The 24945-nt window shown below is 42.0% G+C and overlaps 1 protein-coding gene across 2 annotated transcripts in view; it reads left to right on the forward strand.

The window, feature by feature from the left end:
- SCN11A (sodium voltage-gated channel alpha subunit 11) overlaps positions 1 to 24945 on the forward strand; it is a 199478-nt gene that overhangs the window by 71486 nt on the left and 103047 nt on the right. The window contains exon 3 of one of the 2 annotated variants that reach the window (XM_054483478.2): positions 21498 to 21638. The gene's annotated coding sequence lies outside the window, so the exon portion shown is untranslated. Of the gene's footprint in view, positions 1 to 21497; positions 21639 to 24945 lie in introns of those variants that run through there. The other variant, XM_054483479.2, reaches the window with a different exon arrangement.

Here is a 24945-nt window from a genome sequence, read left to right on the forward strand (position 1 = left end):
CAGGCTACAGTTTATAACACCTCTTCACATATCTTTCCTTATCCTCCCACTTTTCTGATGATGTTTAGTTTACCATCTCTGTATCACAGACTCAGAGAGGTTCTGTGACTTGCCTGGGCTCCACAGTAAGAGTGTATTGCAGCTGCGGCTCCGTGACGGACATCACTGAATCACAGTTGCCTGCAGTGGTTCTGGGTCTTTTGTTGGATTGCTTCCCCATTAACTTCCCTTCCTGGAGAGATGGTTTTAGAAACCAATTTGCCTCTGGAGATGATTCCCCTTGTTTCTGCCATTCTTTTCCCTGAGTGCAGTTTTCCATGGTTTTCCCAGGATCCATGTAATGTAAATGATTCTATTCTTTCAATGTGAGTTGGTATTTTTTTTTTTTCTCAAAGAAAGCAGAAAGAGATATTTTCATTCACACCTACTGTGAGTTGTGCCTAAGTGATGCCTCCTCCAGCATTTACAAGCACCCAGCAGCAAGGGTTGTCTGCACCTCTGAGAGCTTCCTCAGCTGTGGGGACTAACACTGAGTCGCTCAGGTTCTCCTTCTGCCTGGTCCCCTGGGCCTGGTACTGGTGTGGGTGTGATGCAGGCCTAGGTTGAAGCTCAGGGTGACCACAGAACAGCAAGCGGCTTTCTCTTCTGTTGAACAAAGAAGCTGAATGGGCAGGGTGGGGTCTGCACTAAGGGGGGTTTTAAATGTTTGCTGGGGAAGCCTTGATGTGATCTGTGGGGAATTGGGAGTTGGGAGACTTCCCAGTTTTTCAGCTAAGAGGCAACCTGCCCATATATGAATTTAGGACTGTGCCTGTTAGAGAATCCATTAGAGAAGACAAAGGCTGGAGGGGTCTGTTAGAATGGTCGAGATGCCAGGGACAAGAGCGTGACTTAGAGATTGGCAGTGGAGATAGAGAGATTTTGGAGAAACACTGTGCAGACTTGGCAGAGAAATGATCAAATTTTTTTTGGTGTTTTATGAAATGTGAAGTCTAAAAGAATCATGGAAGGCTGTTTTAAACCTTGTTAGTTATATCTTTATTTTTCCATATGGAAGCCCCTGCCTAACTGTCACAGTCTTGTGTGAATGGGATGACACAGATCTGCAAAGGATGGACCATGGAGATGGCAGTATCTGGAGGACTCAGAAGATTCAGAAAGCACTGACTCTCAAAACTTGTGAGCACTACACCCAGCTGTGCCTCCTTGGTCAAAGGAAGCAGTGGTGACCTCACCAGAGAAAGCTTACAGTATCTCTCACACCACATAATCAAGTCAGAAACACAGGTGTTGATTAGGGAAGAAAAAAGTTACGTCCACAAGGAATTGCACTTTACTACTTAGATTTCAAAAATCTGGGAACCATTCAGTCACTCATTCACTCTTTTCTTCATTCAGCAAATACTATTAAATACCTACAGTGTGTCAGGCACCATGCTAAATTCTGGAAATTCAATGGTGAGCAAAACCAGGAATAGTCATAGCCCTGGTGAATTTATATAACAGAGGCTAATCAATTTCACAAACAAATGCAAAACTGTCCCTGGGAAAAGTGCTATGAAGGAGAGACCCACGGCGCCCTGAGGCCTGAGGTAGAGAGGATTTGGCCCAATTAGAAGGTCTTTAAAGGTTTCCCGAGGCTGACCTTTGAAAGGCTGGAAGGAGGTAAGTAAACATGATGGGGAAGAGGGTTTTAGGTCAAGGAATGGCATGTGCAAATACCCTGTGGCAGTGACATGGCAAGCACTAAGGACAGAAAGAAGGCTGCTGTGGAAGGGCAAGGCGGAGAGTGGAGGGGCCGAGGCTGGAGGGGACAGGGCCAAGGCACGCTGGGTCCACAAACCACATTAGGGAGCTTTTCTTTATCCTTCCTTATCATGTTTAAATTTAATAACATCAAGTTATCTTCATTTCACTTTATATTACTTTCTGTTTATGAAAAGAGTTATTAATTTTTTTTTGAGACAGGGTCTCACTCTGTCATCCTGACTGTAGTGCAGTGGCGTGATCTAGGTTCACTGCAACCTCTGCCTCCCAGGCTCAAGCAATTCTCCTGCCTCAGCCTCCCGAGTAGCTGGGATTACAGGCGTGTGCTGCCACGTCCAGCTAATTTTTGTATTTTTAGTAGAAACAGGGTTTCACCATGTTGGCCAGGCTGGTCTTGAACTCCTCATCTCAAATGATCCACCCACCTGGGCCTCCCAAAGTGCTGGGATTATAGGTATGAGCTACCGTGCTGAGGAAAAGTATTATTCATTTTTAATGAACAGGAGTGACATACAGATTTTAAAAAGAATATATCTAAGAATAAAAATGGACTTGATATAAATAAAAATAGTAAGTTAATAGTTATACAGGTGTTCGGTAGAAGTGGCAAAAATGGCAAACCTGGAGCAGAGATGACTGTGGTGGAAGGAGTGTGGGTTCTGGAGGAAGCAGATGTGGTCGTGGATCCTGGCCTCTCCACCACCAGCTCTGTAATCTTGGCATTGAGCATCAGTTTTCTTGTCTGTAAAATGGGGATAGTAATACCTGTTGTATGTGGGTAGTTGCAGTGAGTAATAAAATATTGCAGAAGGTTCCAACAGTGCTTGGCACATCATAGGCAATCAGTGAATGTATGTTCTTCTAAAAGGAAAATAATTTTCTGAAAGCATTGGGAATAGTAATATTGGTGGGGAGAGGCTGAAGATGGTCTGACTATTCAAATATTCCTGGTGAGAGGTGATGCAGATTTAATATGGGATGGTGGCAAGAAGAGAAAAGTCCATGGAGGAGGTAAACTTGAGTTATGCCTTTGAAAGAATGGCTTATCTGCTGATTAATCAATATGTAGAGAGAAAAAAAAACATGCATTCCAAGTAGAAGTTACAGAGTAAGCTAAGCGCAGAAGGGGAAGCTCCAAGGCATGTTGTTGGGTGATGGAGATGTTCCAATTTGGGTATCAGTGGGAAATGAGTCTGGAAAGGCAGGTGAAGGTAGGGCCATATTCTGCAGCTTTACTTGCAGAGCAAAGAGGTGTGATCAAAACAAGAGAAAACACAAACAACACTAACAGTGGTAATGGCTCGCATTTGTTGAGCACTTATGATGTATCAAGCAATGTTTTAAAGGGTTTTCAAATATTGACTCTTCATTCCCGTATCGACCTCATGACTGCCTACAAATTATTACCATCTACAATTTACAAATGAAGGAACTGAGGCACAGAGGGGTAAAGTGACTTGTTCAGGTGATGTAATTCTTATCCAGTGCTAATGCGGAGCCCTCCAAGTCTTCTGAGCAGCCCTGGTCTCAGATGTGGCGTGTACAGGGCCAGTGGAGCGGGAGGAGGAACAGCAGGCCAACTGGCTAGAGAAGAAACCATGGCAACATTTCAGACAAATTAGGAGGGCTGGACTAGGAAGTCAAGAGTGGAGTGGAAACCCACTCTTTCTTCTTTTTGAGTGATCACAACGTACTCAGCAATAGTAATTTCTTTTTGTTTTCTCTTTTGCTTAACAGAGATACTTGTGGATCCAAATCCATGGTAGGAGGGTCTGATTAAGAGGATTTGCAGAGAGGCTTTTGAGAAGTTGGATGCTCACTGCTGGTTAAAAACTACTGCTCTGGAATGAGCCACACTCTGTGCAGTATTTGATATTAAAATATTCTCTTGATTGCTTCTAATTCTACATGTAATAATAAATCACTACCTTCTGAGAAGGAAGGCTCTTATTAAGTAAAATGTCTGTCATTATTCAGAGCGTCTACATGGATTTGAATATTGACTGGGTTTGGGTAGGGGGACGGGAGAAAGCTGAATTGCTGGGCATGATGAGCAAGAAGAATTAGAGATCCTGGGTGCAAGTGTGGGAGAGAGAGGGGAAGGGTTAAGGGAGAAGCCAATGAGATTATATGATGCCTGGAACTTTGGAGTGGGGTGACCAAAGAACTGCTAAGATCATGTGTGCAATACAGGTTGAGTATCCCTTATCCAAAATACTTGGGACAAGAAGTACCTTGGATTTCAGATTTTTAAAGATTTTGGAATATTTGCAGGCCAGTTGAGCATTCCTAATCTGAAAATATGAAACCTGAAATGTTTCAGTGAGCATTTCCTTTGAATGTCATATCAGTGCTCAAAATGTTGCAGATTTTGGAGCATTGCTGACTTCAGATATTTTAGATTATGAATGCTCTAACTGTATTTGATTTGAAATTGTTCGTATTTCTGTAATGCAATTTCTGCCATCACCTCCCCAGGCCTTAAGTCTGCTGCATTCAAAAGCGTCTTGTGGGAGGTGTGAGTAGATGTTTTGAGTGTGTAAAAACTAAGAAACAGTCCTCGTAAGTACGGAAACTTGGTTTATGACAGTATGTATATTTCTGTTCTTTGACTTTCAATATTTCTGCCTTCTTATATTTTAATTGTGTCTCATAACAAGCATGTAACTGGATTGTTATTTTAAATCCAATATGAAAACACTGACACTGGAGAGTTAAGTATATTGAACTTTAAAGTGATTACTGATATATTAAAATATATTTATACTGTCTTACTATGCTTATTATGTGTTTTCTCTTTATACTGCATTTTATGGTTAAAAAAATTCTAAACAATTTCCACTCTTTTTTCCTTTTAAAATATTGTGGTAAATACACCTAACATAAAATTTACCATCCTGCCATTTTAAAGTGTACCATTCAATATAGTGTTAATTACATTCACGTTTGTGAGATCAATCTCCAGAGCTTTTTCATCTTCCCAAACTGAAACTCTATATCCATTAAACAACTCCTCTTTCTCCCCTCCTCCCGGCCCCTGGCTACTACCATTTTACTTTCTGTCTCTATGAATTTGTAGGTATCTCATAAAAGTGTAATCATATAATATCTATCTTTTTGTGACCGTATTATGTCACTTTACATAATGTTTGACAATCTTCATTCTTGACTTCTTTTCCTTTTCTTACTATAATTTCCTTCTCGACTTGTTTGGAAAAAGTTACCCACTCTATGTCCACTTGAACAACTTGCTCAGCTTGCTAAAGAAGTTGAACAATTCGTTGAGCAAGTTGTTTTAACATGCCTGCACTAAACCAAAACCGATCCAAATATTAATCCTGCTGAATTAGACCAGTATGAGGATCTGAGAATGCTTTAATTCTTGTTAACCTCTCTCAACTTAGATGCTTTTGTTATCCCATATTTTATTTCCAGCTTACCTTCTCACCCCTCGAATTAGACATTATTCTATTATTCTATTAGACATTATTACTATTGTTAGTGTTATTATTAACTTCAGAGTCAGAGTTTGCTTAGCTGTATCCTCCTATTCATATCCACCTGCATTTTTACTCACCATCCCTTCATGTGTCTCAGACTTAGCATTTGGAAGAATTTTTCTTCTGCTTAAAGTATATTTTTTAGGATTTTCTTCAGTGAGGATCTTTTAATGATAAACTTTTCTTAGTTTTTGTCTGAAATTGTCTGTATTTTACTGTTGTTTTTTGAAAGAGTTTTTATCAGCATACAAGTTGAAATTGACAGTTTTGTGTTTTTTCCTCTTTCAATATATTGAACATTTGACTCTACTGATTTCTGTATTCTTTTATTGATATTGAGGTGTCAGCCAAGAATTAAATTGCCATTCATTGGTACACAATTATATTTTCTCTATGGCAGCTTTCAGAATCTAGGTGCCTTTGATGTTTCAAAATTTCACTATTTTGCATGTAGTTATTGATTTAAAAATTATTTCACTTTGGATTTATTGAGGTTTTTAGATTCAAAGATTGGCATTTCCTAATAATTCTGGAAATTTCTCCATTGTTATAATACACTTCCAATATTGTTTTTCTTATTTTTTTCTATTATTTCCTTTTAGAAATTCAACTAGTCTTGAATTAGGCCTTCTTTTCTTTTCTTTTTTCTTTTTTTTTTTTTTTGGAGACGGAGTCTCGCTCTGTCCCCCAGGCTGGAGTGCAGTGGCGTGATCTTGGCTCACTGCAACCTCCGCCTCCCGGGTTCACGCCATTCTGCTGCCTCAGCCTCCCGAGTAGCTGGGACCACAGGCGCCCACCGCCACGCCTGGCTAATTTTTTGAATTTTTAGTAGAGACGGGGTTTCACTGTGTTAGCCAGGATGGTCTCGATCTCCTGACCTCGTGATCCGCCCACCTCGGCCTCCCAAAGTGCTGGGATTACAGGCGTGAGCCACTGCGCCCAGCCTTGAATTAGGCCTTCTTAATTCATTCTCCATGTCCCAACCCTTCTTACTTATTTTGCATCATTTTGTATTCCTGTGCCATATTTCGGTTTAATTTTGTTATATTTACCTTTTAGTTTACTAACTTTCTCTTCATATATGTCTAATCTGTTTAACTTGTGCATTACATTTCTAAATCCCAGTTGCTAATTATTTTTATTTCTAGAAATTGTTTAATTTTGAAATTTTCTAAGATTATTCTTTATGATCTCTTGTACCCTCATGTTTTTCAGCTTTTCTATTGGTTTTTACATTTTCTATCTGTTAATTCCAGTTCCTAAGCCTTTGTGTTGTCTATTACTTTAGCTCTCACTCATGGTGACTTATTTCCTTGTATGTTTTATGATTTTGATTGTAAGGTGATATTTTTACTAAAATCTTATTTGTGGGAATTGCTTGCACTCTGGGTCACAGTAGAACTCCTTCAGAAAGAATTCGTGTTGGCATCTGCCAGCCTCCTTCTAAAGAGAGATTTTATTTCTTGTTCACCTTACACTGTAGGTGGAGCCCTTTGATGCTCCAGCTTTACACAATGAACTCCTTTAAAATATTCCACTTTAGGTGGTCCCCAGGCTTTCTGTCCTGCCTCAACCCTGTGCAGTCATCCAAGTGGAAGCCTAAGATTTTCAGGGTGGGGCACAGATCCTTCAGGTCAAAGCTGCTTCCAACACTCTCTTCCATCTAGAGGTTTCTGTTTTCTACTTATCTTTAGAGTCCTTAAATCATCAGAGCTTTTTAAATATTCTAATTTTTAAACTTTTAATATTTTATCCAATATTTTAGTTGTTTCACTAGCAAGAATTATTCAGGGTATCTAACGATCCATACTGATAGAACTGTCATTCTAGGCTCTTCTTTAAGCACCACAGGTTTTTAATATAAAAACCATTATCTCATATTCCTTTCTTTGTTAGCATTTTGATTTTGCTATATATAATTATATATATGTGTGTGTGTGTGTGTGTGTGTATCTCAACACCATTTATATGGTGTTACTGTTGACTTCGGACTGCAAGAAAAGACTGTGAGCCTCTAATTAACAGACTTGTGAAAAAGCTTTTTCTCCTGAGATAACATTTATTTATTCAAAAGTTTACTCAAACAAATATAGCAATTAAAAACATTTTCTTGTGATAAAACTGAAGGTTGAGAATAGTTTCTAAACATAAGATTAAATGTAAATTTAAATATTGTTTAGAAAAAGTGACATGGTCTTCAAACTTACACCTGTGCTACATCTTATATCTTTTCTTTTTTCTACTTCTATAATTATAAAAATGCCTTTTGATAGTAGTTATTAAACTATCTTATAGACATGTGGACTTCAACATTTTAATATTGTCTCCTATATAATGTAACTAAAACTCTCCAAGCCTCATTAATTAATTTTCATGTAAACATTTTGTGTGAAATCCTGGTCTGTCACACAGCTCTACATGTTCCTAAATTTCTTTTCTTTGCTGACAATGTTATCAGGCTCACTTTGCCTCCCTCTTCTCCCTTTGGCCACAGGATTATTATTATTGTTATTTTTTATTATTATTATAAGTTTTAGGGTACATGTGCACAATGTGCAGGTTAGTTACATATGTATACATGTGCCATGCTGGTGTGCTGCACCCATTAACTCACCATTTAGCATTAGGTATATCTCCTAATGCTATCCCTCCCCCCGCCCCCCCACCCCACAACAGTCCTCAGAGTGTGATGTTCCCCTTCCTGTGTCCATGTGTTCTCATTATTCAATTCCCATCTATGAGTGAGAACATGCGGTGTTTGGTTTTTTGTCCTTGCGATAGTTTACTGAGAATGATGATTTCCAATTTCATCCATGTCCCTACAAAGGACATGAACTCATCATTTTTTATGGCTGCATAGTATTCCATGGTGTATATGTGCCACATTTTCTTAATCCAGTCTATCATTGTTGGACATTTGGGTTGGTTCCAAGTCTTTGCTATTGTGAATAGTGCCGCAATAAACAAACGTGTGCATGTGTCTTTATAGCAGCATGATTTATAGTCCTTTGGGTATATACCCAGTAATGGGATGGCTGGGTCAAATGGTATTTCTAGTTCTAGATCCCTGAGGAATTGCCACACTGACTTCCACAATGGTTGAACTAGTTTACAGTCCCACCAACAGTGTAAAAGTGTTCCTATTTCTCCACATCCTCTCCAGCACCTGTTGTTTCCTGACTTTTTAATGATTGCCATTCTAACTGGTGTGAGATGGTATCTCATTGTGGTTTTGATTTGCATTTCTCTGATGGCCAGTGATGATGAACATTTTTTCATGTGTCTTTTGGCTGCATAAATGTCTTCTTTTGAGAAGTGTCTGTTCATATCCTTCGCCCACTTTTTGATGGGGTTGTTTGTTTTTTTCTTGTAAATTTGTTGGAGTTCATTGTAGAGTCTGGATATTAGCCCTTTGTCAGATGAGTAGGTTGCGAAAATTTTCTCCCATTCTGTAGGTTGCCTGTTCACTCTGATGGTAGTTTCTTTTGCTGTGCAGAAGCTCTTGAGTTTAATTAGATCCCATTTGTCAATTTTGGCTTTTGTTGCCATTGCTTTTGGTGTTTTAGACATGAAGTCCTTGCCCATGCCTATGTCCTGAATGGTAATGCCTAAGTTTTCTTCTAGGGTTTTTATGGTTTTAGGTCTAACGTTTAAGTCTTTAATCCATCTTGAATTAATTTTTGTATAAGGCGTAAGGAAGGGATCCAGTTTCAGCTTTCTACATATGGCTAGACAGTTTTCCCAGCACCATTTATTAAATAGGGAATCCTTTCCCTACTGCTTGTTTCTCAGGTTTGTCAAAGATCAGACAGTTGTAGATGGCCACAGGATTATTAATAAAATTCCAAACTCTAACAGATTCTTTGTGTTAAATTAAGTGTTAGACTTTTTTTTTCTATGCAGCCCATAATAAATTCAATATACTTGTATCTGTCTTCCCAAGTAAGTGAAGGCAGAAACTGTGTCTTACTCATTTCTGTATGTCTCCTTTGACCCCTTTCTCCACTAAGTGCTTTATAATTTGGTAAAGACTCAGTGTACCTCAGTGTGTCTCAGTGTGTGTGTGTGTGTGTACATATATATGTATGTGTGTATGTGTATACATATATATGAAACGTAAGGGAAAAAAGAGTCACAATCCAAGTTTTTGAACTGAGATTAAATCTGCTGTTGAGGCCATCTAGCTTTCTTTCGGGTGAGAGACAGCTGGGGCCTGGTTGGTGTTCAGAGTCTGGGGAATCCTTTAGGTGACCTCTGGCCACTCAGCTCACCTCTGATTCTCTCTCCCTTGGGCTACCTGGGCTGCCAATGACCCAAGCCTGCTAGGGGACCAGAGCATAGGTAAAAGGACCTGGGTCACTGCAGGAAGCTGGAGAGTGAATGGTGGTTTGTCAGCCCTTCATCGTGGCTACGTGGTCCTGGAGAAATGAAAAATCTGAGATGATAAGGGGTCTTCCAAGGCTCCCCCATCACTCCCCCATCCAGGCAGGCACAGCTCTGAGCTCTTCTCTGCAGCAGGATTTTGTTCCCTCCAATTAACTGTACATAACAACAAGGAGTGAAACCAAGTAATTTAAGAAATAATTTATCATATTCAGTTCACCATTAACAGCCATCTAGTGTTTCCTTTGCCCTCGTAAATGAGTCTTTGTTCTGATGCTCAGCTCTTCTGTGTATTCCATAAGCTTTTAGTGAGTGCTTCCTCCCCCTCCCTCCCTCTCTGCCTCCCTCCTTCCTCCTGCCTCCTGCCTTCCTTAAGCTTTGAAGCACAAGTGTCTTTCTGGAAGCAGCTGAGCCTTCTCCCATCCAACATCTTTTGTCTCAGTTAATAAGGAATTGAATATTACTTTATAAGCATGAACTCCAGGCTGGGTGTTGAGACATACAGAGAGTAGGATAGTCTTTACCCTGAACCAGCTTTCAGCCCACCCAGGAGATGAGGCTCATTCACCAAGAAACAGGGAGGGGAGGAAGGAGCACATAGTATTTGTCAGTGTCATTGGCTGGGCTACTGGGGGCCAAGAGAGGTCAGATCTTGCTGTGAGAAAAGCTCCCTGGAAGAAGAGGACTTGAACCAGTTCTGAATGTTGGTGTGGATTTGGAAAGGAAGTAAAGAAGAGGGCAGCTCATACAGGGGTCCAGCAGGAGCACAGGTATGGCTGTGGGAATAAGCCTCTGGCATGAGGGCAGGTGAAACGAGGACAGAGAAGTGAGCCTTAGCCAGGCCAGTGCCCAGTTAGTAAGGCCCTTTACCTGCCTGCTTGCTCTTTTGTCTCCGCTTTGGGATCACCTGGCCTGTGAGCCTCTCTTTCCTTACTTCTAGGGTAAAGGGAGTCCAACCATTCAGAAGAAATTAGGTGGTGTCCTCAGTGACGTTTTAGGTTTTAGAGTCTGTTTCTTTCACGTGTCTCTTCTGCTGAGCTCTGTGTATGTGTGTGTGAGCCCAGGAGGTCAAGGCTGTGGGGAGCTATGATTATACCACTGAGCTCCAACCTGGGCGGCAGAGAGAGACCCTGTCTCTTAAAAAAAAAAAACAAGAAAAAGAAAAGAAAAAAATGTGTGTGTGTAAGTGCATGGGTGAGTGTGAATGCACAGCTGAGCTCTCAGGGACACACATCAGACACTTACGTCTCTGGATTTGAGCCACAGCAGCAGGATCTATAGCTTTGAGTTGCTGAGGCTGTGAGACCCTGGACCCTCCACTGGGGCTCTGGTAGCAGCTCTGCCTCTAGGTCAAAGCCTGTTAAGCTCCCTGATGGAGGAAGATGGGTCTAGGGATTAGGAGATCAGGTAGTCTGGGCTTTCAGAGGGGCTGAAAGAACATCCACACATGCCCCTCCTTTTGAGCAAAGTCCCAAAGCTCTGGGGGCACAATGAAGCCTTCACGGTCAGGGTGCGCTCAAGGCCCATGGTGCTGACCTCTTCTCAGAAGGCAACATCATGCTGGGTGTTATAGGGAAGGGGTATTGCTGGTGTCCAAGGAGCCTGGAGGCTAACAATCTGGACTGCCCAGAGCATGGGTCACAGATGATCCAGGAGAGTGAGCTAAGCAGGGACCCTGAGGGTCTGACTCTCTAGACATCTATGAGCAGGCACGCACCCTCACCTCAAGGCCTCTTGAATAGTGTCTGAAAGGCCAGGCCTCAACCAAAAAATTAACTAAGATTTCCAGTATCTATTTTTAATTTCTAAGATTAAATATAAAATTGACAGCAAACTAAAAGAGAAAGTTACTTTAATTCCAAATTATGGCAATCTAATGAGCTGGTGACATATTTCTTTACTAAAATTTATTTTGGAGAGGGCATATTATTTGTTTCAAAGAAATACTCAGGTAAATTGCTTGAGATGGAGAGTAAGATCCCAAGGGCATGCATGCAAAAAATTACAGGGGGTAGCATCTTTAAGATTGGAAACAGTATTGAAATCTGTTTCATTCCTGAGAGGAAAGATGGCAGGAAATTGAGGTGAATAGATACAATCGAGGGTCCAGTAGGGTTAGAAGGCCAAGAGAGATCCCCCCTCTTGCTATAGGCTGTGCAGTATAACCCTCCTCCACTCTCTCCCCTACAGAAACACCAGTGAGATCTATGACACTCACTAATGCTTTCCTGAGAGCAGGCTTTTTGGGGGACCAGAAGCCAGGGGCAGCAGGAGTGGATACAGGTGACAGCAGAGAAACAGGCAGCTAACATCTGCGCTGCAGATAAAAGGGAGCATTCAAAAGATGGCCACAGGGGCAGGCAAGCCTGGAGGCTTTGATTGGGCCACCTTATGTGGGAGGTAGACTGGAGGGGTTTGTGTTCTCAATTTTAGAGAGAGAACTGAGCCTTCTTAAGACTAGACTTTGGCATTAAGCAGTTAAGGTGGAGTGAGGAGCTGATCCTGTGATATCCAATCATGCTGCTTCTGAACTTGAACTTCGGTTATCAGACACTGTCTCTTTTCTTATGCACATTGTGAATTCGTTTCCAGAAGCTTTTAAATTTGTTCCAGAAATACCAACATGCACTTTCTGCCTAGTCAGGAAAAAACAAAGCAAGCTGAAATGACCAAACACAGGGAGCATCACAAGGCAATCCTCCCTTGACTCTTCAAAGGACACTAAACTGCAGCCCCTAGACCACAGGGCCAAGGATGGCAGCTTCACAGCCAGGTCAGGCATGTGTGTTTCTTCCTGTCACTACAACTCAACTCCCTCACCCCCTGTGTTCCCTAAGGAGGGGCTGTGCAGGCAGCTGATGTCACAGCAGGCCACTGAGATTTTGTTCAAAGCTTAGATCTGTTCCTCCCTCTTATGTGCTTGGTGGTGCTGCCCCTTTAAGATTTTTCTCCTCCTTCCTCCCCAGTAAGGGTAAACCAAGAAGAATGAAGCCAGGGTAAATTGAGAAAATATTTGAAGCCTGTTAAGAGTGGCAACAAGTTTATGGTGATTCTTAAGTTAATTATATCCTTTTTGACTTCCAGCCAGTCCCTTCGCTGGGCCTCCATGTAGACTTGGCCACCTATCCTAGCCTCAGTCTGGCAGCATGCCTGCCTGCCTGCCTGCCTTCCTTGTTCCTTCCCCTCCTCCCTCCAATGGCCTCTTCCCTGCACCCTCCTACACAAATAAGTCAGCAAGCCACTGCAGCTACTACTTGGGGCTCAAATGTGGTAGGTAGGGGCTGTGATGGGCATAAAGAATTGGAGTGTGTATGTATTTGTATCTGTGTGTGGGGTAGGGACATGGTAGCTAGTGGGAGACCACATATATAAATACTATTACCACAACCATATGCATTTATTTTCGCATGTGCTTTACAGTTTATAAAGTGTTAACTCCTGATCATTTAAATACATGAAAACTTTATGTAGTAGATGTTATCAGTGCCATTTTCTAGATGAAGAAACTGAGGCTCAGAAAGTTCAAAAGGAGATCACACAGCTATTAGGTGGCAGAACAAGGTAAGCTTCAGGCCAGGTCTTTGATTCTGTCGTGTATATGTGTGTGCGTGTGTGTGTGTGTATGTGTGTGCTTGTGTGCATGTGTTTGCATATATGTATGTGTGTGCACATGTGTAAGCATGTGTGTGTGTGTGCATGTGTGTGTGCACATGTGTGTTGGGGGGAGGCATGTGTGTTTTCCCTCTACACTATACTGGTTCCCAAATAACAATAAAGTTGGACCTTTGTATTACATTTTAGAACGTATGAAGGGAAGTTTTGGCATACTGCCCCATTTAATCTTTAAAACATTGCTATAATGTTGCTATCCCCATTGGGGGTTTCTTTAGGGATTGCTTCTCCCTGGTCCACCAGGTTGGCAGGGGCAGCTGCCTGACCTCCATCTCTCTGGCCTCTGTTGAGGTTCAGAGTCAGGCCCCTGAGCCAGGTGGGGCCACTCAGTCCCTTCCCTAGGAATTTTGTATCTGTGAATGAGAGAGAGCAGCATGTAAACATGGTGGTTGAGAGTGACCATTTTCTGTCAGGTGTACTAGGATCAGAGATAACCAGTGAACACTGAGAAAGAAGAGCAAAGAGGCTGTAGACTAGCAACAACTGCAAGAGACAAGGAGACACAGAACTCCCTGTATTTCCTACAGGTCTTCATTCTTCGGTTCTACTCCATGAGGGTCAGAAGCTTCTCTCCCCTTGAATTCTGTGTGACACCCCTGTTCTCTGCCAGTAAGCTTTCTTTCACACTTATACTAGCTAGGGTTAGCATTCTGTCCCAAAAGAATCCTCAATACTATATATTAGAATTGGAAGCAGAGTGAACTAAATACTTAGAATAGGTACAAGGAATGAATAGTGGAAGTCAGAGGATGGAGCAATTTTCACTGTTGCAGGAGCTCTCATGAGTTGGGCGTTGATGCCTTTGCTGAATACTGACACGTGTGAGTAGCCCTTTGATGAGCCCTGGGGAGGGGAAAGAAGAATATGCAGGAATCATCTTTTAGGAAGTTGCTCAGTCTAGCAGGTGCTTGTGTCTTCCCTGCCACATTCCAGCAGCCCACATCTGATTCCAGCTAAAGCTGTGGTAGACAGTTCCCTTGCATACTGACAGCATCCCACCTCAAGAGTCTGCCTTGCTTCACTTGTCTTTTCTGTCTCAGTGCTTTCTCCAAAGCCATGGGAGCTCTCTCAGCCCATAAACAAGCATAGCCCAGGGATTTGGAGATGGGAGGGAAATGAACCCCTGAAAGTAGAGGGTCTGCTTCCAAGATGACTTACTCATATGGCTGGTAAGCTGGTGCTGGCTATTGACAAGAGGCCTCAGATGCTCCCCATGTGGAATCTCCGTAGGGCTGATTGAGTGTCCTCACAGCATGGCAACTAGCTTCCTCCAGAGTGAGCAATCCAAGACAGCAAGACAAAACTTGCAATGCCCTTTATGACTGAGCCTCAGGAATTACACATTGTCACTTCTCCAATATTCTATTGTTTACACATGTCAGCCCTGTTCAATTTGGGATAGAACCACACAAGAAAGTGAATATCAGGAGATATGGATCATTGGGCTGCCTTGGAGGCTGGTTACCATGACATCTCTGACAATAGGGAATGTAAGCCAGAGGATAAATGTTTCAGCCTCCTAATATTCAAGTACATTCTACATGGTTCCTCAGACAGTCTCTAGAGAGGCTGAGCCACAGTTGGCCATATCAGTAATCATCTCAAGTGCACACCCTTTATTGGCTTCTCCTTCTCAGCTTTCCATTCCTCATTCCCTCAATACTGTTTCCTGAGATCACTTTCCAAATAAACTTCCACACTGGAGTGCTTGTCTAATGCTTCTGGGGGAACCCAAACCAAAACACAAAGGAAATATCTAAAATAATTTTGAAACATGGAAGTATGCAATGCACTGCACAAACATGGTCAAGAAAGGCTTCACAGAAGCCAAGGAGAATAATAGATACCAGAGGCTGGGAAGGATGTGGAGGGCAGTGGTAGGAAGAGAGATTGGTCAGTGGGTACAAACATACAGTTAGGTAGAAGGCATAAGTTCTAATGTTCAATAGCAGAGTAGGGTGACTATAGTTAACAACAATGTATTCTATATTTCAAAGTAGCTAGAAGAGAGAATTTGAAATGTTCCCAACACACACAAATAATAAATATTCAAGGTGATGGATACCAGCCCAGATACCCTGACTTAGTTGCTACACATTCTATGCATGCAACAAAATCAAATATACCCCATAAATAGGTAAAATATTGTATAGCAATAAAAATGTACAATCATTGATATTCTCTCCTCTTACCTTGCTTCATCTTTTTTTGTAAAATACTCCTACCTCAAATTACATAATTTATTTGTTTTGTAATGAATGAATGATCTATAATGATAATAATGAACTATGATATCAACAAATGTTAATTTCCTTTGTTATGTGAAACTGATACACAAAATGATGTCCCTCTGGTTCAGATATCTAAAGTGAAGTCAGGAAGCCATTCTAGGGAGGACTGACGACCTGCAACCTTGCAACAACAACAACAAAAACCCTCAGAAACTTGCCTCAAATTTTTGGGTTGGGCCAAACAGCCTCGATGGCAACGTTCTAGAAAGCAGCTGAATTTCACCAGCACTGCAACTTCTGAACAGAAACAACCAATGATCTCAGGTACTAAGCCAGCTGCCTCTACCAATGATATGTATTTTTTCAAAACAACTTGCATAATCATCCTCAGTTTCTTTTTTTTTAAATTTTTTTTAAGGGACGGGGTCTTGTTCTGTCACCTAAGGTGGTGTAAAGTGGCACAATCCTAACTCACTGTAGCCTTCACCTCCAGGACTCCCATGAGTCTCCTGCCTTAGCCTCCCAAAGTGCTGGGATTGCAGGTGTGCACCACCATACCCAGGCCTCGGCTTCCTTTTAAAAACGCATGCTCCCCTCCTCTTCTTTGGAACACAAGTTGACTTCTAGTCGAATCTGTGTCTTCCAAATTGCAATTCTTAAGACTCCAATAAACACCTTGTCATATGAAAAAAAAAAAAAAAAAAAAAGAAAAAGAAAGGCTTCATAGAAGCAGCAGAAATTCAGAGATTGGGAAATGCAGTGAGAAGAAAGGCAAGAGGAGAGCACTGCAACTTTAGCAAGACTCAGAGTGGCCACAAGGCCTGGTCAGGGCAGGGAGCAGAGAAGAACAAGATGTGGCTGGAACAGGGGTGGTCAGGACAGGGACAGCTTACCAGGAGGAAACTGGAGCAGATTGTTGATTGTGAAGGCCTTCATGATGGTCAAGATGAGAGGTGAGAAGGGCTTGCACTGGGAAAAGTTAGCTGGAAACAAAAGATGGGAATGAAGAAACCAGACCTTACAAACATTGTCTTACAGGGGCCTGGCAGGGCCTCCTTCCCAGGACCAGACATATAAGATTGAGGAGCCAGGGCTGGGTCTCAGAAAGGACTATGAGGAGGTTAGCAGTTATTTTATTTATTCACAAACAATTATTAAGCACCTATTAAGTGACATGCACTGTTTTATTCATGGCATGGCAGTGAACAAGATCATGAAACTCTTCTCAATGAGCATGCTTTCTGTAAGGATCTACTAGGAGTCTCCATTAGAACCTCGGAGGAAGTGCTCCCTAGCCGCGGATTCTGTGCTTCCTCAGAGCTGTCTCTGCAGAATCAGTCACAGCCAGTTCTTTTGGTTTGCTTACTCTCAGTTTCCCCACACAATGCTCCGTTCACTTTGGCTGTTCACTCTTCTATGTGGCACTCATCCTACACTGAACGTTGCCCATTGACATCTGCTTATTTGCATGGATGTCAGCAGTGGCCCACATCAGGGAAACAGAAGACTTGGTGGTTATGCCTAAAGTAATCGAGAGCTTGAGATGGTGCCAGTGTCTCAAGAACTTGTATTGATACTGTGTGAATCAATACAAGTTCAGGTTTGAACTCCTTGGTGGTATGCAAAAGATATTCAAGGCATCCCTTCAACTTTGCCTCCTCTTCTTCCATGCTCCTCCTGTTGGCAATACCACATCTCCATGAAACCACTAGAGGTTGTCTACACATGCTTGTACCTCCAAGCCTGTGTGCCCTTGCTCCTGCTTTTCATGGAAAGCCCATCCCCACTTTCTCCACCTGTTGAGTTCTTAGTCATCCTCTATGCTTCAGTTTAAATCTCACCTCTTCTCGGAAGCCATCCCAGAATGACTTGCTCCCTGTCCCATGCTGTGAAAGCCTCTGTATCTTACTTGCAGCTCCTTGATGCTCTCTTGCTTTTTTATGGTTCTTTCTCAGCACACCTGTTCTTTCTCATGCAGCAGACTGCATGCTCCTAAAGAGCTAAGGTCTTGTTTTAATGTTTTCAGGACACAGCATGGTGTTCTGCAGTAGAGGGGGCTCAATGTCATCTTTGCTAAATGAGCAGATGGGAGGTGTTGCTGCCGCTAAAGCTGATGCACCTTACCTGGCCACTGATGCTGAAGCCAGACTCCTCATCAGACGGCAGAACTGAGACTGGCAGGGTCTTGCTGCCTGCCATCACCAAGGGAGGGCAATGTGCCGTGTGGCTCCAAGGATGCAAATGTGGGGGGCCTCCTGAACGTGTCTGATGTTGACATCCTCTTACAGTGTGGACCCAGCACAGGTGCTCTGCTGCATTTGTCAAACACATGTTTTAATTTCCCACAGGACAGAAAAGTCCTGAATGCAAACTCCACTCAAGTGTCCTGTGTGTGTATTATTCTTTGTCACTTAAGTCTTTACACTTCGAATCATTTGCATTTACCTTAAAGATGAAGCTAGAAAGATTCTTTGAAACTTCAGGAAGTCTGAAGGTGACTTAAATGTGACTTAATTGTTTAGAAAAAATTGTTCAATTTTTAAAAATTTTTCCATAAATTATTGGGGTACAGGTGGTATTTGGTTACATGAGTAAGTTATTAAGTGGTGATTTGTGAGATTTTGGTACACATATCACCCGAGCAGTCTACACTGTACCATATTAGTAGTTTTTTAATCCCTCACCTCTCTCCCACTCTTCCCCCCGACTCCCCAAAGTCATTGTATCATTCTTATGCCTTTGCATCCTCATAGCTTACTCCCACATATCAGTGAGAACATACAATGTTCGGTTTCCAATTCCTGAGTTACTTCACTTGAATAATAGCCTCCAATCTTATCCAGGTCACTGCAAATGCTGTTAATTCATTCCTTTTTATGTCTGCATAGTATTCCATTGTATATGTATATATATATCTCCATCATATATATATATATCTCCATCATATATATATATCTCCATCATATATATATATATATATCTCCATCACATAGATATAGTTTCTTTATCCACTTATTGATTGATGGGCATTTAGGTTGTTTCCATGATTTTGCAGTTGTGAACTGTGCTGCTACAAACATGGATGCACAGATATTTTTTTTCGAATAAAGACTTCTTTTCCTCTGGGTAGATACTCAATAGTGGGATTGCTAGATCAAATAGTAGTTCTACTTTTAGTTCTTTAAGGAATTTCCACACTGTTTTCCACAGTGGCTGTACTAGTTTACATTCCCACCAGCAGTGTAGAAGCATTCCCTGTTCACTGCATCCATGCCAACATCTACTGTTTTTTGATTTTTTTAATTATGGCCATTCTTGCAGGAGTAAAGTTGTATCACATTGTAGTTTTGATTTGCATTTTTCTGATCATTAGTGATGTTGAGCATTTTTTCATATGTTTGTTGGCCATTTGTATATCTTTTGAGAATTGTCTATTCATGTCCTTAGCCCACTATTATTATTATTATTATTATTATTATTATTATTATTTTATTTTTTATTTTTAGACGGAGTTTCACTCTTTTGCCCAGGCTTGAGTGAAGTGGCATGATATCTGCTCACTGCAACCTCCGCTCCCTGGGTTCAAGTGATTCTCCTGCCTCAGCCTCCTGAGTAGCTGGGATTATAGGTGCCTGCCACCATGCCCAGCTAATTTTTGTGTTTTTTGTAGAGACGGGGTTTTGTCATGTTGGCCAAGGTCTTGAACTCCTGACCTCAGGTGATCCATCAGCCTCAGCCTCCCAAAGTGCTAGGATTACAGGTGTGAGCCACCGCATCCAGCCCTTAGCCCACTTTTTGATGGAATTGAAAGAAATCATAGATGACACAAACAAATGGAAACACATCCCATGCTCATGGATGGGTAGAATCAATATTGTGAAAATGACCATACTGCCAAAAGCAATCTACAAATTCAACACAATCCCCATCAAAATATCACCATCGTTCTTCACAGAATTAGAAAAAACAATTCTAAAATTCATATGGAACCAAAAAAGAGCCCACGCAGCCAAAGCAACACTAAGAAAAAAGAACAAATCTGGAGGCATCACACTACCTGATTTCAAATTATACTATAGGGCCATAGTCACCAAAACAGTGTGGTACTGCTATAAAATAAGCACATATACCTATGGAACAGAATAGAGAGCCCAGAAATAAACCCAAACACTTACAGCCAACTGATCTTCAACAAAGCAAACAAAAACATAAAGCGGGGAAACGACAGCCTTTTCAACAAATGGTGCTGGGATAATTGGCAAGCCACATGTAGAAGAGTGAAACTTGATCCTCATCTCTTGCCTTATGCAAAAATCAACTCAAGATGGATTAAAGACTTAAACCTAAGGCCTGAAACTATAAAAATTCTAGAAGATAACATTGGAAAATCCCTTCTAGACATTGGCTTAGGCAAGAATTTCATGACCAAAAACCCAAAAGCAAATGCAATAAAAACAAAGATAAATAGCTGGGACCTAATTAAACTAAAGAGCTTTTTCAGCAGAGTAAACAGACAACCCTCAGAGTGGGAGAAAATCTTCACCATCTATACGTTTGACAAAGGACTAATATCCAGAATCTACAAAGAACTCAAACAAATCAGTAACAAAAAAACCCAAACAATCCTATCAGAAAAATAATATTTTTAAAGAGTCTACATTTCAAAAGGCCAGGGCTCTTTAAGATAATGGATTCAGAGTCCTCTTACCTTTTCAAACACACACGTTGCATTTATGTAAAAAGTGCTTATTAACTGTAAGTACCTCTCTTATTCTTTGCTCTTCTCTTATTCTGGGAGTCACTGTGAAACCAGGCAAGGGCTTAGAATTTTTTATCTCTGCTTCAAAAACCCAAGCCATATGCTCCATGCCAGGCCAGGGGCTGATCCCACGTCTGTGGTTTCAATTCCTCTCCAGAGGACATGGGTGTTGGCTTAGTAGGGGGAGAAAAGCAACCAGGCATTTTTTCCTCTTAAAAATCCACAGCTAGTTCAATTTAGTGTTTGCTGAGTGTTTTTAGAGCTATTATCACATTTGCTTCTTAACAGTAAAAAGATTTGAAAGAATTATCATATTTAACATGGAGAAAACTAAGGCTCAGGAAACTAAGTGATCTTTCCAATAACATGCAGCTGAGAAGTGGTGGAGCTGAAACTAGTATTCAGCGCTCCTTGTGGCGGGACCAAAATTTCCTCTTTCCCATCCTGCACTCCCGTAAGCACCTACTTCCTTGTAAACACTCACCCTGTACCCTTTATCTCAGCTGACTGTCAGCTAGTCTCTTGAAGGTGACAATAGCTTATGGTGTGATACTTTCCAGGGAGAGTTAAATTTTCCCCAGGAATAAAAAACAAACAAACAAACAAACAACAACAACAACAACAAAAAAACACTAAGAGCTTACTTGGGGGAGTTTTGGGTTGGTGACAGGTCTGCTGCGGAGTTGTCTGGATGACCAAAAGTTCTCTTGGCATCCCTATGGCCACCACATAAGCATGCATGTTATCAGTATTTCTCTAGGTCTGAACCCCAAGGTTGATGGCACAAGAGAAGAGAAAGGAGGAGATGCCGAATGGACACCCTGTGAGCAATTCCATGTTGTGTGGGCCTCAGTGGGTCCTGTGAGGGGTGAGACCCCAGAATGCTGGGTTAGGAGGCCTGCAGCTTAAGCTGAATGCGGAAGCACAACCTGGCTTTTTACGCAGATTTTTCTGTATTCCCTCACCCACTTGGATCAGGCCACAGAAAAAAAAAACAACAACCTGTTTCTTTATTAATGATGCTTTCTGCAGAGTTAGATTAAGCACTGATTAAAGGCAGATGCTTCCAAAGTATAAATGTAAGAACCCTCTCAGTCACTTCTCCGGTTACAGGGTTTCCTACACAATTCTTTAAAATCACTTTGGCTTTCTTCCCATTTGCCTTCCTCCACACTCTCCACCCAGCTTCCAAGCCGCTCCTCCCAGAAGGGCTCCAGGCAGCTGCCAGGAGCAGAAGCTCTAACTCTGCTGAGAGACTTGCTCTGCGGAGAGCTTTAAGAAGTATCGCTGGGATTGCTGTCTGGAGCCACCTTACCAAGAAGTCAGGTAAGTCCTCTGGGCCAGGTGCAGGCCTGTTCTGTTCTTTCAAGTCTGGCACCTGCCACCTGGAACTTGGTTTGTTTTTCTCATCAGGGTAGAGTACAGGCCTTTTGTGATTATTTCCTGATCAAATTAGAAGCAGAGAGCGGGTACGAGATATATGGCTCAGCTGGCGGAGTCCATTGGGTTGTTCTCCCTGCTGTCAAACGCACTGAGAGCTCATGGGCTCACAGGGACAGGAGATGGCCAGCTGGCCTAATAGGCGCTTGCAACCCTGGACTTTGTGTCAGCAACTGGACCTTGCTAGAAAAGGTCATCTCAAATCTTGTCTCCAACTGAGGCGATAGTAAAAATCCTCCAAATATTTTCTGAATTCCCCCTGGCCAATTTATTTAATCAGAAATTCACATGCAGGATTTCTTTACTGAAGAGCTAGCAAACTAATCTTGGGATTGACTTTGAATTGAGATCAATTTCATTAAACTCTGATCACGTTTGTTTGCTTTCTGATTTTCTTATGGGATCTATGAAGAGGGAAAGAGATATCTTTTTTTTGTAACTTATGTTAATAAATATGGATTATGTGTCACCAAAGTTAAGAACTTGTTCAGGTTACACCTAAAATGAATGAGGAGGCTTTCTGTAGGGCATGTCTACCATTAAGCTGTCTGACTTGGGTGGTGGGTGAGAGTGTCATGGTGAGGCCAGTGGAATGCCTGTAGGACTGACATGTGAATGAGGAGGTGGCAGCGAGTTGAGGTCCTGGGAGGCCACGTCACACACAGTGAGGCTGCCATAGACGCATACCAGCCCAGTTGGAAGCTTGTGAGGCTTTCTCCTCTTGACTCCTTTCTCCCATCTCCTTGGGGATATCTTAGTTTTAAGTAAGAAGAATTAGGCACGTAGGTGGAATTGCATGGTGGCTAAGAGTACAAGTCCTGGAATGGAATTGTTTCGGCTTGAGATTTTCCAGCACTTACTTATGTGATCATAAGCAAGTTTTCTCAATTTCTGTAAGACCTAATGTCTTCTGCAAAATGGGGATGATGTAATCATGCCCACCTTGTAGATTTCTGGGGGAAATTCTGAAAGATAATCCATTTAAAGCATTTACCCCTTTGTTTAGCCCATAATTCATAATTCTTATTAACCTCAGTGTGGACCTCTGGCATTCCAGATTGTGTGGACCAGATCTATGCTGAAATGTTCCAGGTGAGCAGTTGCAAACGTCTTGCAATTTCCCTTACTGGTTAGGATAAAGTATGAGAATCAGGGCATCAGTTTGCTCTTTGCCAAAAGAGAAAGCTAGAAACACCAGGCAAGGAAGGTATAAGGTTAAAGCCTCTGACCTTAAAGAGAAGGCCATAAATAATCCACCTTAATTCTAGATGAACATTTCTTTCAGATATCCCCAAGAATAATATATATCTCATAAAATTGTTTTGAGGGTTAAATGAGATAATATATGTTAGTTAACACACTCCAAATTTCACCTGGAACAGCATAGACACTATGAAATGGTAGCTTTCTTTATGAAAATGTTCTTGTTATAGGGTTTAGTGAAAAAGTCACCATTTAAAATTGTTGTACAGGACAATGACAGTCATGTGAAATATATGCACAAAAAGACTACTGCAAAGAGATACACTAAAATGTTAAAACTTGAATGTATTAGATGGCTATGGCTTGTGGGTAATAATTTCCTTTTCTTGATTTCTAAATTGTATTTGGTGAATGACTCTGTCAGCCAGGGCCCCAGCAGGAAACAGATGGCACGTTCAAATTGGACATTGTGAGGAGATTTTATTAAAGGGACTTTTTACAAAGGTGTGGGCAGAGTACCATAACAGAAGCAGGTGATGGTGCATTTCTCAGGTTGGTGAGAGTGAGGTGCCATTACACCCTACATCAGAAGAAGCAAGGGAAGAGAGGCGCGAGCCCTGTAGATGGGCACCTCACAGGCACTGTGGCCCATGGCCACTATCAGGGGAAAGCTGGAAGAGAAATCCCTGCCCTCACTCTCCCATCATATTCCGGGTCACTTGCTGGATGCCTCTCACCAACCAAACCCAGCCATAAGCCAGAGTGTGAGAGATCCCATGGGGGGCTACATGTGGCAGCTTTGCATCACTGAGCAGAGTGGGGAAGGATGGAGAGTGAGTTGGAGGGCACAGTGAGGCTATGTGACTTTTATAACTACAGGCGAATTCATAAATAAGAGCCAGGAGTCCGTGTGCAACCCTCAGTGCTTTCACACTACGTTGCCTATTGTCCAGGCCACCTCCCTCCCTCCTCCCAGCTAAATGACTTCTGATTCCTCATCACCATGCCCCTCTCAGGGCTCCCACAGCACCCAACAATTGCCCCTGGTGCAGACGTACACATGGCGTGGTTTCATCCTCCGTCATTTCTTCACCCGGTCCCCACAGATTGGAAGACCCTAGAAGGCTGGTGTTTTATAGCCCTTTGCATCCCCAGTGCCCAGCACATGAATGAATGAACCATGGGAGGTCAGGCCTAAATGCTTCTATAAAGCTTGCAGCTTTGGAAAGTGAGGCCTTAGTCCTCTCTCCTAGATGAGTGTTTGCTTTCTGTCTATTCAGCGGGAGTGGGCCAGTCCTCAGAAGAGCAGTTGCAGAGTTCCCTGTGACAGGCAGCCCTGGCCACCCTGCAAGACTGGCCCCTCGGCTCATGAAGGTCTTGCAGGGCCTCCTCACTGCTCTCCCAGGCTCTGTCATTCCCCACGTCAAGTCGTAACCCGCATGTGGCCGGCCTCCCAGTTTAAGACTGCATGCAAGTTGAGATTCTGCTTGTTTCCTTCATGGCCCAAGGGGACTGGGAGCCCGTTGTGCTTGATATCTTGTCTCTAGTTTGAATCAGAAGATGTTTTGATCCCCTGAAGGATTTTCACAATCCTTTTGCAACAAGCACATAATTCAAATAGCTCAGAAGGAGAAAATGTTGAGAAGGAAATAACATCAAAAGTAAAATGTCTCCACTTTCACCTATGCTCAGTCCCACTTTTAACCATTTTAGTTTTTAATTCTGGTCATTGTCTCTCTTTCTTTATTTAATTTTTTTAAGTTTTATTTTTTTCTTTGGACTACTATGCCCAGGGACTATTTTATTTTCAATTGACAAAATAATCATTGTATATATTTGTAGGGGGTCTCTCTAACTTTAAATTAGCTTACACTGCTATTTCTTGATTTATCAAGTTTGAGTAGAAGTTTTTGAATTGTCCCTATGGAAGATGAGGAATTTAGCTTATTGATGGTAATCCTTCTGGGCTCCCCATGATTCTTCCAGTTTT

The sequence above is a fragment of the Pongo pygmaeus genome, chromosome 2, assembly GCF_028885625.2.
Source record: "Pongo pygmaeus isolate AG05252 chromosome 2, NHGRI_mPonPyg2-v2.0_pri, whole genome shotgun sequence".
Classification (NCBI taxonomy): Eukaryota; Metazoa; Chordata; class Mammalia; order Primates; family Hominidae; genus Pongo; species Pongo pygmaeus.